Below are 17,100 nucleotides of genomic sequence, written 5' to 3'. Positions count from 1 at the left end.
CACTGACATCTTCATCCTTATAGAATGAGCAAAAGAGGAGAATGTGGGAACCATGGAAACCAGAAGTTGAGAAAGAAATCATTGTGATTGAGGAAAGGAAAGGACAGAGACAGAACGCAGGAAGCTGTTGGCCAGTTAACCTAACATCTGTCATTGGGTAAATGCTAGAATCCATTATTAAGGAAGTAGTAGCAGGATGCTTAGAAAGTCAGAATTGAATCAATAAGAGTTAACATGGTTTTTGAAAGGAAAATCATGTTTGACAAATTTATTAGAATTTTTTGAGTATGTAACATGCAGGGTGGATAAAGGGGAACTAGTAGATGTATGTGGATTTCCAAAAGGCATTTGATAAGGTGCCACCTAAAAGTTTACTGCACAAGATTAGAACTCCTGGTGTTGGGGGTGATATGTCAGTCAATTACCATACCATCAACCTACTCTCAATCATCACAAAAGTGATGGAAGGTGTCATTGACAGTGCTATAAAGTGGCACTTACTCACCAATAACCTGCTTATCGATGCTCAGTTTGGGTTTTGCCAAGAACACTCGGTGCTAAACCTCATTACAGCCTTGGTTCAAACGTGGACAAAAGAGCTGAACTCGAGTGTTTAACATCAAGGCAGCATTTGGCCAAGTGTGGCATCAAGGAGTCCAAGTAAAATTGAAGGTGATGGAGATTAGGGGGAAAACCCCCCACTTGTTGGAGTCATACCTAGCACAAAGGAAGATGTGGTTATGGTTTGCTAATTATATAAATTTGCCAATCATCTCAGCCCCAGGATATTGCTGCAGAAGTTCCTCAAGGCAGTGTCCCAGGCCCAACCATCTTCAGCTGTTTCATCAATGACTTTACCTCCAGCATAAGCTCGGAAGTGGAGATGTTGACTGATGGTTGCACAGTGTTTAGTTCCATTTGCAGCTGTTCAGATAATGAAATAGTCCATGACCTCAGACAGCAAAATCCAGGTAATAATCATTGCCACCAAGAGAGAGCCTGACCATCTCCTCTTGACATTCAGTGGGATTACCATCACTTGAATTCCCCCACCAACACCCTGGAGAGCACCAGAGGGTTAACTGGAGTAGCCACATAATTACTGTGGCTTCATGAGCGGCTCAGAGGCTGGGTATTCAGCAGCAAGTGATTCATCTCCTGATTTCCCCAAAATCTTTCCACCTCTACAAGGCACTAGTCAAGAATGTAATGGAAAACTTTCCACTTGCCTGGATGAGTGCACTTCCAACAACACTCAAGAAGCTTGACACAGTTGGGAAGTCAAAAAGAAACTGATATTAAATTATCAAGGAGCATAAAACAAAATAGTGAAATATTTTACAGGCACATCAATTTAAAAAAAAAAAAGGTAGGCTGGGATGGGACTAGGACCATTAAGGGATAGATGGTGTAATACCACAGATAACATGAGAGAGATGGCTGAAATATTAAATAATTATTTCAGTTTAGTTTTTGCCAGAAAGATAGAACAGGTGGACATGCAATTGAATGATGACATGAACAATGAGATAAATGTATTTAAAATTTTTAAAAGGTATGTATTGAATAACCTATTAAAACTCGGAGGCTAAAACCCCTGGATGGATTACATCCACATATTTTCAAAGAATCTAGGGAAGAGAGAGCAGAGGCATAATTACACATATTTAGCAATTTGTTATGAACAGGTATAATGCCAGAAGACTGGTGGATAGCTAATGTAATTCCTATATTTAAGAAGGGGGACAGAACATGCCCAGGGAACTATAGACCAGTCAGCATAATATTGATGGTAGGAAAAATAATAGATTCCCTACTAAAGGAGAGAATAGAGGAAGAGCATCTAGAAACAAAACATATAATGATTAGTCAGCGTGGATTTTAAAAGAGGAAAATCCTGTTTGACTAACCTTATTGAATTTGTTGAGGAGGTAACAGAGTAGATAATGGTGATGTGGTAGCTGTAATTTATATGGATTTTCAAAAGGTCTTCGATAAGGTGCCCCATAATTGACTAATGAATAAAGTCAGAAAATGTTGAGTCAGAGGACAAGTGGCTGAATGGATCACCAGCTGGCTTCAAGACAGAAAGCAGAGAGTGGGAGTAAAGGGTAGTTATTTAGAGTGGCAGAAGGTGGGAAGTGGTGTTCCACAAGGATCAGTGCTGAGATCACTGCTGTTCACAATTTACATTAATGATTGAACTGTGGAATCGATTTCTGAATTTGTGGATGATCCCAAATTATCAGGGGGATAATCAACACTGAGGAAAACTGCAACAAATTACAGGAGGACATTAATAAACTTGCAGAATGGGCAAATAATTGGCAAATGAAATTCAACATGGATAAATGTGAGCTTGTACATTTTGTTAGGAAAAATAGGGAGGTCACTTATTACTTGGAAGATGTGAGTCTAGGTGGGGTAGAGGAACAAAGGGATCTCAAAGTACAAATACACCAAACACTAAAGGTTGCACCACAGGTTACCAAGGCCATTTTAAAAAAAAAAAAAGCAAACCAAGCACTAGGCTTTACTTCTAGAGGGATAGAATTGAAAAGTAGGGAGGTTATGCTAAACTTCTATCGAACTTTGGTTAGACCACCGTTGAGTACTGCATTAAGTTTTGCTTGCCATATTCTAGAAAGGCTATAGTGTCACTAGAGAGGATGCAGAGTAGGTTCATAAGGATGATACCAGAAACACATGGGTATACATATCAGGAAAGGATGAGCAGGCTGGGTTTCTTTTCTCTTGAAAAATGTAAGTTGAGGGGTGACCTAATAGAGGTCTTTAAAATTGTGAAAGGTTTTGAGAGTGGATACAGAGAGAGTGTTTCCTCTTGTGGGTAACAGCATAACTAGAGGTTATCAATATAAGATAGTCACCAAGAAATCCAATCAGGAATTCAGAAGAAACTTTCTTACCCAAAGTGTGGTGAGAATGTGAAACTCACTATTACAGGGAGTGCTTGAAGCGATTAGTATAGATGCATTTAAGGGGAAGCTAGACAAGCATATGAAGGGAGAAGGAAATAGAGGGTTACCAAAATAGATTTAGATGAGGAGAGATGGGAGGAGGTTCGAATGGAGCATAAACACTGGCATGGACTGGTTGGGCCAACTAGCCTGTTTCTGTGCAGTATATCCTATATATCAGCATGGATAGAGGATTGGCTAAGTAATAGGAAACAGAGTCAGGATAAATGGGTCATTTTCAAGTTGGCAAACTGTAACTAATGGAGTGCCACAGGGATCAGTGCTGGGGCCTCAACTACTTGCAATCTATACTAATGACATGGATGGCGGGACAGAGTGTATTGCAGCCAGATTTGCTGACGATACAAAGATAGCTAGGAAAGCAAGTTGTGCAGAGATCACAGAATTTGCAAAGAGATATAGATGGGTTAAGTGAGTGAGCAAACATTTTGCAGAATGAGTATAATGTGGGAAAATTAGGTTATCCACTTTGGTAGAAAGAATAGAAAAGAGGAATATTAAATGGAAAGAGTCTGCATAATGATGCAGTACAGAGGGATCTGGGTGTCTTCGTATATGAATCACAAAACATTAGCATGCAAGTACAGCAAGTAATTAGGAAGACAAATGGAATGTTGCCCTTTTTTGCGAGGGGGATGGAGTATAAAAGTAGGGAAGCCTTGCTACAACTGTACAGGGTGTTAGTGTGACCACATCTAGAGTACAGTGTACAGTTTTGGTCTCCTTTATTTAAGGAGGGATATACTTACATTGGAGGCAATTCAGAGAACGTTCAGTAGGTTGATTCCTGGGATGAAGAGATTATCTTGTGAGGAAAGGTTGAGCAGGTTGGGCCTATACTCAATGGAGTTTAGAAAAATGAGGTGATCGTAATGAAATGTCTGAGATTCAGAGGGGGTTTGACAAGGTTGATGCTGAGAGTATGTTTCCTGTCGTGGGGGCATCTAGAACTAGGGGGCACCGTTTCAAAATAAGGGCCCTCCCATTTAAGACAGATGAGGAGGAATTACTTCTCAGAGAATGTTAATTTTTGGAATTCTGTACTCGAGAGCAGTGGAGGCTGGGTCATTGAATATATCAAGGCTGAGCTAGACAGGTTTTTGATCTACAAGGGAGTAAAGGATTGTGGGGGACAGGCAGGAAAATTGAGTTAAGACCACAATCAGATCAGCCATGATCTTTTTAAATGGTGGAGCAGTCTCGAGGGGCCAAATGGCCTATTCCTGCTCCTATTTCTAATGTTCTTGTGTAAGGGAGGCAGTGGGAAAGCAGGACAATAGTAGGGGACAGAAATTGGTCCCCATAGCATCCGTTGTTTGTTGCAAAATTCACACGGGGCATCAATTGCCAGGTGCAATCCCATGGGCTCTATAACCCCCGGAAGTAAATGAGATATCTATCCAAAAGAGTCATTAGGCTACTATCGGCATATTGAAGGATCCAAATGCCTATTTTAGGACCCTGCTACCAGATTTGGCAGAAAATGCAGTATTTCCAAGTTTGGATTTTCAACTCTATGAATGTATTCTTGGAGGTTTTATCATGTGACACCTGATGAGTGATACTTGATCACATGACATTTAAAAACCCACAAGGACCACTGGAATTTGCATTCTTTGTTGCACTTTGTCCAACAAAATATTCTCAATGGAGAAGAGTGTAACTGGAATGCAGTTTCTACCCTGTGCCAGTCACAGGATGGTTGAACAGGAGATCAGGAAGGTTTCGATGTTGTAAATCATGTAAAGCAATGATTACAAGCACAGGAAACTTCATTGTGACTGGCCCCACAGAATGCTTTGGGGGTACATTCTCTTACTACTGAGTCATTCTATGTATTGCAGAAGATTAAATTAGGTTTTTGCTTTCAGCAGGTATTGTTTGCATCGCTTTCACTGTCGAGTCTTTTTTTGGATCAGCATGCAACTGGGAATATTAGTTTGCATCATTACGCAAACAAAGATGAACCCATTTCATGTCTGCTAATTTCTTCAACAATACGCACATGGCTTTAAAAAAAAAATGATATTTCTCTCCAAATGACGGTAGAATACTGATAGGTACGTTTTAAATGCTGATCTCCTGTAATATCTTCCAAGTTCTAACAGAGTTTACACACATGAAACATTAATATGTTTGTTCTCTCCATTGCAGTCTGATCTGATGGACTTGATTTTAACTCTTGAGTGGGAACAGACTTCATTAACCTGTCGCTTGCAAACCTTCTGACCAAATCAGCCAGGAAGTTGGTGGGAAATGGCTGCCAGGCATCTCCAATTTTAATTGCCCATGATTGGCCATGCCCCTAAGCTCTGGAGTTCCCTCCCTTACCTCTCCACATTCCCAACTCTCTTTCTTCCTTTAAGACCCTCCTTAAAACCTAACTCTTTGACCAAGCTTTTATCATTGCCCTAATATTTCCTTATGTGGCTCAGTGTCAAATTTTGTTTTATAATGTTCCTGTGAAGCATCTTAGGACATTTTATTATGTTAAAGTTGCTGTATAAATATAAGTTGTTAAAATCGTGTGGCAGAAGGCTGTTGACAAGGAGCCAGATGATAGCCCTTGGCACAAGCTAAGCACTCCAGGAGAAGAATCCCAGTCTGGGAGAGGGTAGCCCAGGACCGAGTAAGCCCAAGGTTTCCCCGACATAGGCCTCAAGTTAAAATGACAGATCAGGCCTGAATGCTATAACCGAAGCCCAATCTGCATATTTAAAGAGAATCTTAGGCTAAGTGTCCCTGGCACTGGCAATTTTAAATTGAGGTTGGCAGATTGGGACAGGAAAGGAGCGGATAAATACCTGAATCCATTTGAACTGCCCCCTCCTCCACCCTCCATACGCATACCTGGGAAAAAAACAACCCTAATATGTTTACAAAAGCAAAATACTGTAGATGCTGGAAATCTAATAAAAACGGAAAATGCCAGAAATACTCAGCATATCTGGCAGCATTTGTGGAGCGAGAAACAGTCAACAGGCTGGATTTTTGATGTGATCTGGTGGCTAGAACGGGTGCGGTCGGGAATTGAATATCACATTCCTGGAAGGCATCTCAGGATCCTGACGCCACCGGAGCGTGAAGAGATTTTGTTAGGGGCAGGTGGGGGGGGGGGGGGTTGGGGGAGCGGGAAAGCCGCACGCCTCCAATTAATTGGTTGTTGAGCTCATTGAAAGGCTTGACGGGACAGTTTGTAATTTTCAATAGGTGGGCTCAGGCAAAACGCAATGTCTGTAATATGACCGGGTATAGAAGTCATAAACACTATGGGAGGGCATGAGGGCTATTGGATGGGTTGTGGAACAAATTTTAAGCACCGACTAAAGCTCAGCTGCTCAAACAATGGCACAGAGTAGCCATCGCTGGAGCAGAAAGACTTGCATTTGTCCATGGTGAATGGTCAGAATCTGGAGAGGGCCATGAGGCCACTGGCATCATTGGGCAGCTGGGATTGGCAGGGGAAACCAAGGAGGATGAACAAGTGTTGAGGGAGTTCAGATGGGAACAGGCTATTCTGATATTGGACAGAGCAGCCAGGATGAGCTTCAGCAGATGCAGCCTCCTGGACAGGAGGAGGCCAGAGGAGCAGAGTGAGGGGCAGCAAGGGGAAGAAGACGCTACCCAAGACATCAGGTGTACCACCTAAGAGTCAGCTACCTGCAAATGAGTGCTAGTGCCATAGGAGACTGCCTGTCCAGGCAGTTGGTTTCGGATCTTTGTGCTCTGCTGCACAATGACCTGAGGCCTCACGGCCCCCATGGCAGTCCCTTACTTGCAGCTGTCAACATCACCATGACATTGAATTTTTATGCAACCGAGTCCTTCCAGGGATCAGCTGCGCACCTGGGTGGCATCTCAGCTCATCACGCCATTAGCCAGGTCACGCATGCCATATTCTGGAGGGTGGGGGACGACATTCATTTTGACACAAATGGGCCTGTGCAGGCACAGAGGGCATTGGGCTTTGCTGCCATTGATGGATTCCCTTGGGTCCAGGGGGTCATAGATTGCACCTACGTAGCCATCAAGGCAGCGACAGACCAGCCAGCCAGATTCCTGAACAGAAAGAGCTACCACTTATTGAATGTCCAGCTGGCCTGTGACATGAGCAAATCTTGCAGGCCTGTGCTCTGCTCCCGAGCTTCTGTCATGACTCCTTTAACTTGCGAGAGTCCCAAGTGCAACACCTCTTCAGGCCCACATCTAGTGGGTGGTTGCTGGGAGATGAGAGTTATCCCCTAAAGAGATGGATCCTGATGCCTGTCCGGTATCCAGACATGGATGGAAAGAGGCGCTACAACTAGAGCCATCTACTAACACGAACCTGCATTGAACAGACAATTGGCATCTTGAAGATATGCTTCCATTGTCTTGACCATTTGAGTAGTACCTTCCAGTATGACTCAGCCAGAGTGTCTCATATTGTGGTTGTCTGCTATGCCCTCCACAACATGACAATACAATAAGGCCTGGAGCTGGATGAAGTGGAGGACATGGAATACCACTCTAGCTTGGAGGAGGACTGGAAGAAGCAGAATGGATCACTCCAGCAGTGGCCAGAGCCCATGCATTGGAGAACCAATGCCATCCCAGACTTCAGGGCGTACGATAGGCTGGCATGGCCACAAGAGCCATGCTGATTCAGCAGTGTTTCACCTCACTGGCCGTGAACCCTTATGACAAATGACCTCATCTCTCACCTTCCAACATAGAGAACAATCATGCTGCAGTGTGCCTGTGGCATCTCCTCCATGGGCTGCCCCGTCTGCACCATTGCAGGGGCAGCCTCTGTCACAGGGCCTTGTGGCACAGATGGTTGAGTCAGAGAGGGCCAGGAGCCAAAGGGTGATGCTGGTGCCTCTGAGTGGTGGCCCCTTCATTTGCCTCTTTGGCTGCCTCAGCCCTTTCCTGGCACCCTTGGATGCTGGATGAGGCCACTGACTGGAACGCAGTTGACATCCACTCCAAGCATCGCAACACCATCAGCGACACTGAATGGTCAATGCTACAGAGAGTCTCACTCTTTCTCTGCATATAACCGTGCTGCTCATGCACCCACTCAGGATGGTGCTGCATATGGCTTTCCAAGAGGTTGCCCAATCTCAATGGAGGAGCTCATGCAATCGAATCCCTGAGTCATGACAGAGCACATGTGCTGCATGGACTCCTCCACTGCCTGCCCATGGCTCCTGAAGGCCTTAAGGATCTGTGATAAACGAGAACTTATCTGCCTCTGATTCTCAAGGAAGACCCTCCTTGTTTGTGACACCGAGGCCCAGGATCTTCGCCCAGCAAAGCATCGCTGTGTCTGTCCTTCAATGGGGACTGCTCACAGCTGACTGTGTCTCACGCTCCTCCTCCTGCTCACGCTTGATGTGAGGTTCACCCAATGCTGCCCATTCTAATCTAGTTCGTGGCCTGACAGACGCGAGTGTCTGTGCTGGTAGAAGGTGCTGAGGAATATGTGATGGTGCTGGCTCTGGTAGCTCTTCCCACCTCCCCCCCCCCCCCCCACCAAGGACGATGGCGATATTTGTCCTTCAGCACTTGGCTCACCCTCAGTTACTGGCTTTGTGGGAGACAGATGAAGGTGGTTCTGAGAACTCAGCCTATTCATAGTGTGCCCCCAGCACAACCGACCTCAAAGTCAGAGCCAAAGCACACAAGGGGCAGGAGTCTCCATGCCCTTCACCCGAAGATAGAGCTATCAAATGACCCTGTTGATATTGGCCTCCCTTGCCCACGGGCTGGCACATGGGCACCCTGGCAATATCCAACACTGCCTCCTCCATTGGCATTAGACTGTGCAGCTCGGGCACACCACCACCCGTTGCGGGCATTGTGGCCTCCCTTTTCCTGCAGGATGAGGAGGGAAATATTCATGAGTATGATGCCCTCCTTCACCTATTCCAGCATGACATTTACCTGAACTGGTGCGCTAGTCAGTGATGTCCGCTTCTAACTATCACCCCATATATGAGGGTGGCTACCATTTCAGTAATACATCTGGTCACTAGATCTTATAATGTTAGGGGAACCTATGGACATTCTGAGTCCAGTTCGTCTGCTTGCTACTCCCCTTTCTAGACCTTATGAGGTCATTGAATCTCATCCAGCATTGGACTCATTTCCTTCAGGTCACTCCCCTGCTGCTGGCCACACTCATTACCTCTGTCTGACTTTTGTTTCCTTTGGCGGGTTCCTTCTCCCAGATGGTGGGAAGAAGATGCCTCTCTTCTCACTGACAGCCTCCCTTAATTCCTTGAGGGAGGTGTCTGAGAATTATGGGCTGCCCCTGAATGCCTGCCCGTTCCATCTCTTTTCATGGAAGACCCTTGCTGCTCCATTTCTTCAGTGAGCGGCAAGCCCAGCCATGGTTGCCACTCGCCTTTTCAAAGAGCCCTTCTTCACTGAGTCCATCTCAATGCCGCTAATTGGGCACCACTCTCACTCTCTGGCCAATTAGGCCATTTGTATTTCAAAATAGCATCGTGTCAGCAAATTGGGACCCCGAAATGATCGCGTGTGGGTTCCCAACCCTGGAACAAAAATTCTGGCCAATGTTTCAGGTTTGTAACCTTTTGATTTGAGTTCTGATGAAAGGTCACAGACCTGAAACGATAACCTTAATAGGTTTGCAGCATTTTCTTTATTGTTTCAGATTTCCAGCTTCCACAGTTTTGTGCTTTTGAAGATTTAACACACTTGTCCTTGAATTCTCTGTGCACTTTTTTAGGACAAACATTAACAGCTTAAAGTTTGCATTTTGGAAGATCACAGAGGCCTAAATACAAGTACATTTGGCATTCGTCCAGGAGAGTCTGTAGTTGGAAAATGTGTCCTGAGCTAACCGCAGAAGTCAGGAAAAACATTCCCATGAAAATCGGGGATGTGATGACCGTGGATAATCAAGGAAAATCAAGAATCCTGTAGCAAAGTACAAGTTCAAGCTGAAATTTACAATTGAAATTTTTGTCATATTGATATCTTAAAGATCATTCATGCAGCATATTTTTCTTAATGCTATCTATCTTCACAGAATAGTTATGCACAGAATGGGTGGCAGGATGTGTGCTTGGGTATCACTGTATGTGCTCTTGAAGCTGCCAACATCTCAAGACTACTTTTTTGCCTGCGAACAAGATGCACTTGACAGGAGGGAACAAGTCCAAGCGAAGGGAACGTTAAGCCTGTGAGTTTCTTCAAAGAAGCTATGCAGGGCATCATGGAGTATGAAAGTATAGAGGATGTCTGGGAGGGTGAAGTGAGTGGCTTCTCCAAGCTCAGGGCAAGCACCATCTGAATTTCCATGGGGGTTCTCTCAATTTTCCACTGTTTTGTAGTCAGCGTTGTACCATATGTTTCTCTACTGTTTGTGCAGGCAGGAGAGTAGCAGACCAGCAATTCTGGGGAACCAACATCTAACAGTAACCTACATCACTCTCACCATCTAACTCTTGTGTTCTTGTGTCCAGAGTTAGAGGTTGCAAGTAATGCCTTATATGAGATGAACTTGGGCAGCCTTGACTCAGTGGGCATTGGCCCATGACAGAAAATTGTTCAGAATTCATTTCAAGTTCCAAGACAGGATTGGGAAGCTGGTGTGGGATGTACCGAACTTCATCCTGTTGCATTAAGAGGAGCTGAAACACAATACTGGGAAGGGCCTAGAGTTGTTTCATGACATCCAATTTGTAGTGTACCTGACCTGGCATACTTGATGCTGAATGTTCTGAGTGGAAAAAGTTTGTCCAGTGTATTAATTCACCAGCTTGTCTGTTTTGTTTGTTTTTTTTTTTAACAAAATAAATCATACCTGAAAAAAGAGGAATCAGAAAAAAAAAAAGTTTCTAACATCCCTAAAAATAAATCCGTTGTTTGTCCAGAGGATTTATTTCTGTATAGACAGATCAAAAGATGGACGGTGATGTCTCTTGCAAGGAGGTAGCCTGTAGCTTTGCTTGATTTGCCTTGGGGTAGGTGAATTAGTGAGAGAATTTGTATTGTTCCTCAGGTCATGAACTGGGTTGGGTAGAGTATATGTTAGAGATGGAGAATGACTTTAGGGTTAATTTTATAAGATTATGATTCCAGCATGGAGCCTTACTTGCCAAGAATACAAAATGAGAATTGGGAGTTCCACATGACTTCCATCCACATAGATGGATGTTAAGAACAGGGGTAGGCCATTTAGCCCCTTGAGCCTGTTCCATTATTCAGTGAGATTGTGCCTGATCTGTGACTTAACTCCAGAGGGCTGCCTTTGTCCAATATCCCTTTATACCTTTGTTTAACAAAAATCTATCTATCTCCGATTTAAAATTAGCAGTTGACCTATCACCAATTGCTGTTTGGAAAATCGGAAAACCGATCCAAACCTCTACCACCCTTTGTGTATAGAAGTGCTTCCTAATTTTACTCCTGAAAGGTCTGGCTCTAATTTTCAGATTATAGCCCCTTAGTCCTAGATTCATGAACCAGCGAAAATACTTTCTATCTACCCTGTTTCCCTTTAAATCTTAAACTTGTGTCAAATCACCCTTTTAACCTTTTAAATTCCCCTTAATCATGGGGAGCATGGCCCTGAATTACCAATATGTACTCCTGATAGGTAAGGCTGTCTGTCAGAAGACAATTTTGTAAAAGTGTCTACTTCACGCTATTCTATTTCTCAAGAAGCAATGTCCCTCCTGTCTTGATAGGAAATTTAACTTATAATTGCTAGTTTGAGATATGTCAACTCAAAACAGAACTGAGAGTTGAAATTCCTTGTTGAGAAACATGACACTGTCCCACCCAGGCAAAGAATTCTCTGAGCTCATGTGGATGACCTCTTCGTGTGCTGACATTGCCTAATCCTGATGTATTTCCCCTGCAGAATGTCCATATTCAAAAGTTCTTGTGGGTGGTTCTGTAATTCTGTTTGAGGTCTGTGCTGGTGCTGCTAGTAATTTTGTAGGGATGCTTCTAAGACTTTTATGAATAATTTATTCCATATTGTGACATTTTCCTTTATAAATTTCTATAAATGTGTATTGAAAATCAAAAACCAAAGTGTCAATATTCCTCCAAGGTTAAATCCAATCCAACAACTGTGCTAGATTTTATATTTGTACTAAAGGAGCTGTTATTTTTAATGCAATATCTAAAAGTAAATTACCTCTAAGGGCATACACAATTAGTGATGCAACTTCATGCATTGTTGTCAACATTACTGCAGCACTGATCATGTTATCACATCTCGCTATACAAATGTGATAATGTCTGATTTCTTGTTTTTGTAATTTCTGTGGGTCAACATTGCTTGTTCTTTTTTTCAAAAATACTGTCTAACAGCCCTGCAATGGGCCAGCATACCCAGTGCAAAACAGAAAAGCAGAAGAGAAAAAGAAGGGGGAAAAAAGGCAAATTGCATAACAGAGAAAACATACACGTACAGAACAATTCTGCAAAAAAAAAAATGTCTCCATAACTCAGGAAAACACAACCGCAGTCAATTTACAATGTCAATGGCATCACATATCTTACAGTAAGCAAGCTGAATGACAGAATAAGCTTAAAAAAAAATCATTTTCACCTCATTACACTAAGTTAAAGTAATTGAAATTTTCTCATACTGGGCACAGAAATAGGTGCCAAAAGAATGTTTAAATCGCTTGGGGGTGAAGTTTATTGAAGTCAGTGCAAAGGGAAATTGGTCAGGGAGTAGAACCGGTGGCAGATCCACCACCACCTGATTTGCACTCCTGCCAAAGTTGAATTTCAGCTCCATTGTTTCTTCTGTTCCTTGAGTCATTTTGGGTTGCCTTTATGATGTAGTGGTGTAGTACAACAATGTCTTGTTACAGTGGCCAACACTTGGTATTAAAACGTCATTATACTTTGTGGGATCTTGCTGCATTCGAAAAGGCTGATATGTTTCCATACATTATAAAATAGTAAGTAAATTTCAAAAGAACTTCATTGTAAAGCATCTTAGGACATCCTGAGATCATGAAAGGTGCAAAATAAATGCAAGTTTCTTTTTCTTTATACTAACTTTTCACCTTGCACATAACATGGAGCAAAATAACTAAGAGTGGTGACCGATAGTGGATCAAACAGGATGGGGACTAAGGAGTAAACCACTGTTTTTTTTCAAAAGATATCATTTATTCATAAAATTTGTAAAAGTACATTACAGAACAGATCAAAAGTGACATTGTATAAAGTGCAATCGATTTCAATACAGCAATATATGGCACTCTGAGGTATCTCACTACATTGACAATTACAAGTCATATTTACAATTTACATTCACATTTCATTTAAAACATCCTCTAGTGCACGTGGCCCAAGGAGTTTTACATGGGTTCCAGTCCCTCCATGTACTATGGCAGGAGGGCCCAAGACTGTGACCATTCCCCATTGAGCCTTTACAATGGCTGCACCAAGTTTTAGTGAGTCTCTTAGCATGTAGTTCTGGACTTTGGAATGTGCCAGTCTGCAACACTCAGTCATGGAAAGGTCTTTGTATTGGAAGACCCGCCAGTTTTAGGCAGACCAAAGACCCTCCCTGTCCATGGATGATGTTGCCATCTTCTGGGCAGATCAGCTGTCGGTCTGCAGACTGATGAGCATCTGCAGCCGGTTCGAACTGGCCTCGGGAGCCAAAGTGAATCATGGCAAGAGCACGGCCATGTTCTTTGGGAACTGGGCCGACCGATCCTTTGTCTCCTTGACCGGCAGATCAGACTACTTGAAGGTGCTGGAGATATGGTTCGGAGGTGCTGGGGCGTACGCAAAGATCTGGAGGAGTGAATAGCCAAGGTCAAACAGAAACTCGACATGTGGGAGCAATACTCCCTCTCTGTTGCTAGTAAAAATCTGGTCAGTAGGTGTGAGGTGCTCTTGGTCTTGCTCTATATGGCGCAGGTCTGACCCATACCCTGCTCCCATGCTGCAGCTGTCACCTGAGCCATCTTCTGCTTTATCTGCAGATCAAAAATAGACTCTTTCGGCAAAGACATCATGTATAAATCTCCAGATAAAGTGGGGGAAAGAACCCAATGTCACTCTCACCCTGATAGCCACGTTTGTGTGAGGCTGCATCAAGCTATGCATAGACCCTCGGTACGCAAACACCAAGTGGCTCCACATGCTGAGGTCTAGCTGTCCCCAGTGTTGCAAAGGATCGGTCTCGTGACGTTGCCACGGAACATTCCATTCAGTTAGAACGTGTCATACCATCTGTTCCTCATGGAAAGTTTTGTGCAGAAAAATACCTTTGACAATAGAGACACAGTGGCTTAGTGGTAATGTCACTGAACTAGTAAACCAAAGGCCCAGGCTAAAGCCCCGGGGGCACAGGTTCAACTCCCACCATGCAGCTGGTGGAATTTAAATTCAATTAATAAAAATCCGGAATTGAAAACTAGTCTCAGTTTTATAGCACCATTACTATCATCGATTGTCATGAAAACATATCTGGTTCACTACCTTTATGGAAGGAAATCTGCTGTTCTAACCTGGTCTGACATACATGTGACTGCAGACCCACAGCAATGTGATTGACTCTTAGCTGTCCGCTGAAATGGCCTAGTAAGTCACTCAGTTGTCAAAGGCATCAGATAGTGGTCTGCACGTAACATTCTTGAGGTCCTGCGGGATATGGAGATGGTGGATCCTGTTGGATAGTTCCCTAAGCAGACTGTCAAAGTCGTTTGGCAGAAAGCTTCATCACCAGAACTTTCAAACAACTACTAAGCTCTAGCTGGTCTGGTGATGAGAAGGGCTCTCCCCATCAGATGCTTCATGCACACTCGGAATTTCAGCACCACCTCACGCTGCCCTCAAGAGGGGGGTGCGGTGGGGAAGATTTCATTGCCCACCTCCTCCTGGAATGTGCCTTTCCAAAAAAGGTCTGAAAAGAGATAAAGTCAAAATACTGCAGATGCTGGAAATCTGAAATAAAAACAACAAATGCTGGAAATACTCAGCAGGTCTGGCAGCATCTGCGGAGAGAGAAGCAAAGTTAATGTTTCAGAACTGATGAAAGGTCACAGACCTGAAACGTTAACTTTGCTTCTCTCTGAAAAGAGATGGTGATTTTTGACAAGGTTCATCCTGAGCTAAAGCCTGGCTACCCAACTTGAACCCGACCAAAGCTGACTACATGTGTCGGGTCGGGTCTATATTCTGCATCCAGCATTCGAGCTCGGGTCGGGTTGGGCTGGATTGTACTGTTCTGTTTCATATTGTTTTCGTTTTAATCTACAATTTTTTCTGTTTCAGTAATATGTTTGTTATTTTTGGGTTGGTTCAGGCATTTAAAAAAATTAAAGGACTCGGGCCAGGCTCGGGTTCGGGTTGGCTGTTGTCGGGACGGGCCTAGGGTTTTAATTTTATACCCGAGCCAGGCTTTATCCTGAGCAACTCCATAATGCAGGACTCTGTGCTCGACAGGCTGTTCCCAGGGACAAACTGATACAAACATCAACTGCTGCTGGAGAACCAATTTGGGGAGTAAACCACTTTTTTTTCATCTTTCAATCTGGAGGTTTATTGGAACAAGTTCTGCTCAGATTCAGTTCAGTAAGCTTTCATTTTGTAAGTTTGCATGATAAAGGTCAAAAATAATCAGTGATTCAAGACACATTACAAAACTTTCTTGAAAAGATTCATGATTCGTGGGATTTTGCGAACATTTTTAGACCAAATCTTCCAAGCATTAGAATGCTTGCTCCTGCAACTAAACCAGCTGACATGAACTTTCCTAAATTGTAGAATCTCAATCCCATTATTCCAGTCAGTGCTCCTGAAGCATTCAGAGACAACCATACGTTCTTGGAATCTTGAGTGATTTGGTCGGCACCAAACCTGCCGCAATCCCTAATAACAGGCCAGCTGCGAGAGAAGGCACACTACCCGCTTTGACATAACCTAGCACCCCTCCTGATGCCACCAGCGCCGCATATCCAAACCCAAGACAGTCAACCGTCATCTTGCGATTTGGGCAGTAAACCACTTTTTTTTCCCAAAAATATACTTTATTCATAAAAATCTTTAAATTTGCATTACAAAACAGTTCAAAATAGCACCAAGTTGACATTCCAAAAAGTGCAAAGGAAATCAGTTTTCTTCGACACAGGAGTGAGTTGCCTCACAACCCTTCCATTCCATTTTATATGCCATGTACATTTGGTGTATACAGTCTGAGGGGTTTCCCATGGATCCAGCCCCTCAGTTCACTTTGGTGGGAGGACCTTACACTGTGGTCTTTCCCCATTGAGCCTTTGCAGTGGCTGCCCTAAGCTTTAGTGCGTCCCTCAGCATGTAGTCCTGGACCTTGAAATGTGCCAGTCTGCAACACTCGGTCATGGACAACTCTTTGCGCTGGAAGACCAGCAAGTTTCGGGCAGACCAAAGAGCGTCTTTCACTGAATTGATGGTCCTCCAGCAGCAGCTGATGTTTATCTCGGTGTGCGTCCCTGGGAACAGCCCGTAGATCACAGACTCCTGTGTTACAGAGCCGCTTGGGATGAACCTCGACAAAAACCACTGCATCTCTTTCCACACCTGCTTTGCAAAGACACATTCCAGAAGGAGGTGGGCAACTGTCTCTTCCCCACCGTAGCCACTTTGAGGGCAGCGTGTGGAGGGGCGAGACACCGGGCATGCAGGAAGGATCTGAGTGGGAGGGCCCTTCTTACCACCAGACAAGCTACGTCTTTGTGCATGTTTGAAAGTTCTGGTGATGAGGCATTCTGCCAAATGACTTTGGCAGTCTGCTCAGGGAACAATCCGACAGGATCCACCATCTCCTTTTCCTGTAGGGCCTTGAGGACATTCCATGCAGACCACTGCCTGATGGATTGGTGGTCAAAGGTGTTTTCTCGCAGAAACTTTCCCACGAAGGATAGGTGGTACAGCATGGTCCAACTTTTTTTATTTCCAAAATATTCTTTATTCATAAAAATCGGTAAAAAATACATTACAAAACAGTTACAAACAGCACCAAGTCAAACAATAAAAGGAGTGCAAAAGAGATAAGTTTCCTTTAATACAGGAGTGAGTTGCCTCACAACCCTTCCATTTCATTTTACATGCTATGTACTTT

General features: G+C 43.7%; 1 pseudogene; it reads right to left on the bottom strand.

Annotated features, from left to right (window-relative positions):
- Positions 1 to 15,658: 15,658 nt before the first annotated feature.
- LOC137352263 (transmembrane protein 14C pseudogene) lies at positions 15,659 to 15,984 on the bottom strand (annotated as a pseudogene).
- Between the last annotated feature and the right edge of the window lie 1,116 nt (positions 15,985 to 17,100).

This window comes from Heterodontus francisci, chromosome 1, assembly GCF_036365525.1.
Source record: "Heterodontus francisci isolate sHetFra1 chromosome 1, sHetFra1.hap1, whole genome shotgun sequence".
Lineage (NCBI taxonomy): Eukaryota > Metazoa > Chordata > Chondrichthyes > Heterodontiformes > Heterodontidae > Heterodontus > Heterodontus francisci.
Note: the sequence above shows the minus strand (reverse complement) of the source record. Positions and strands in the feature narration are given on the sequence as shown.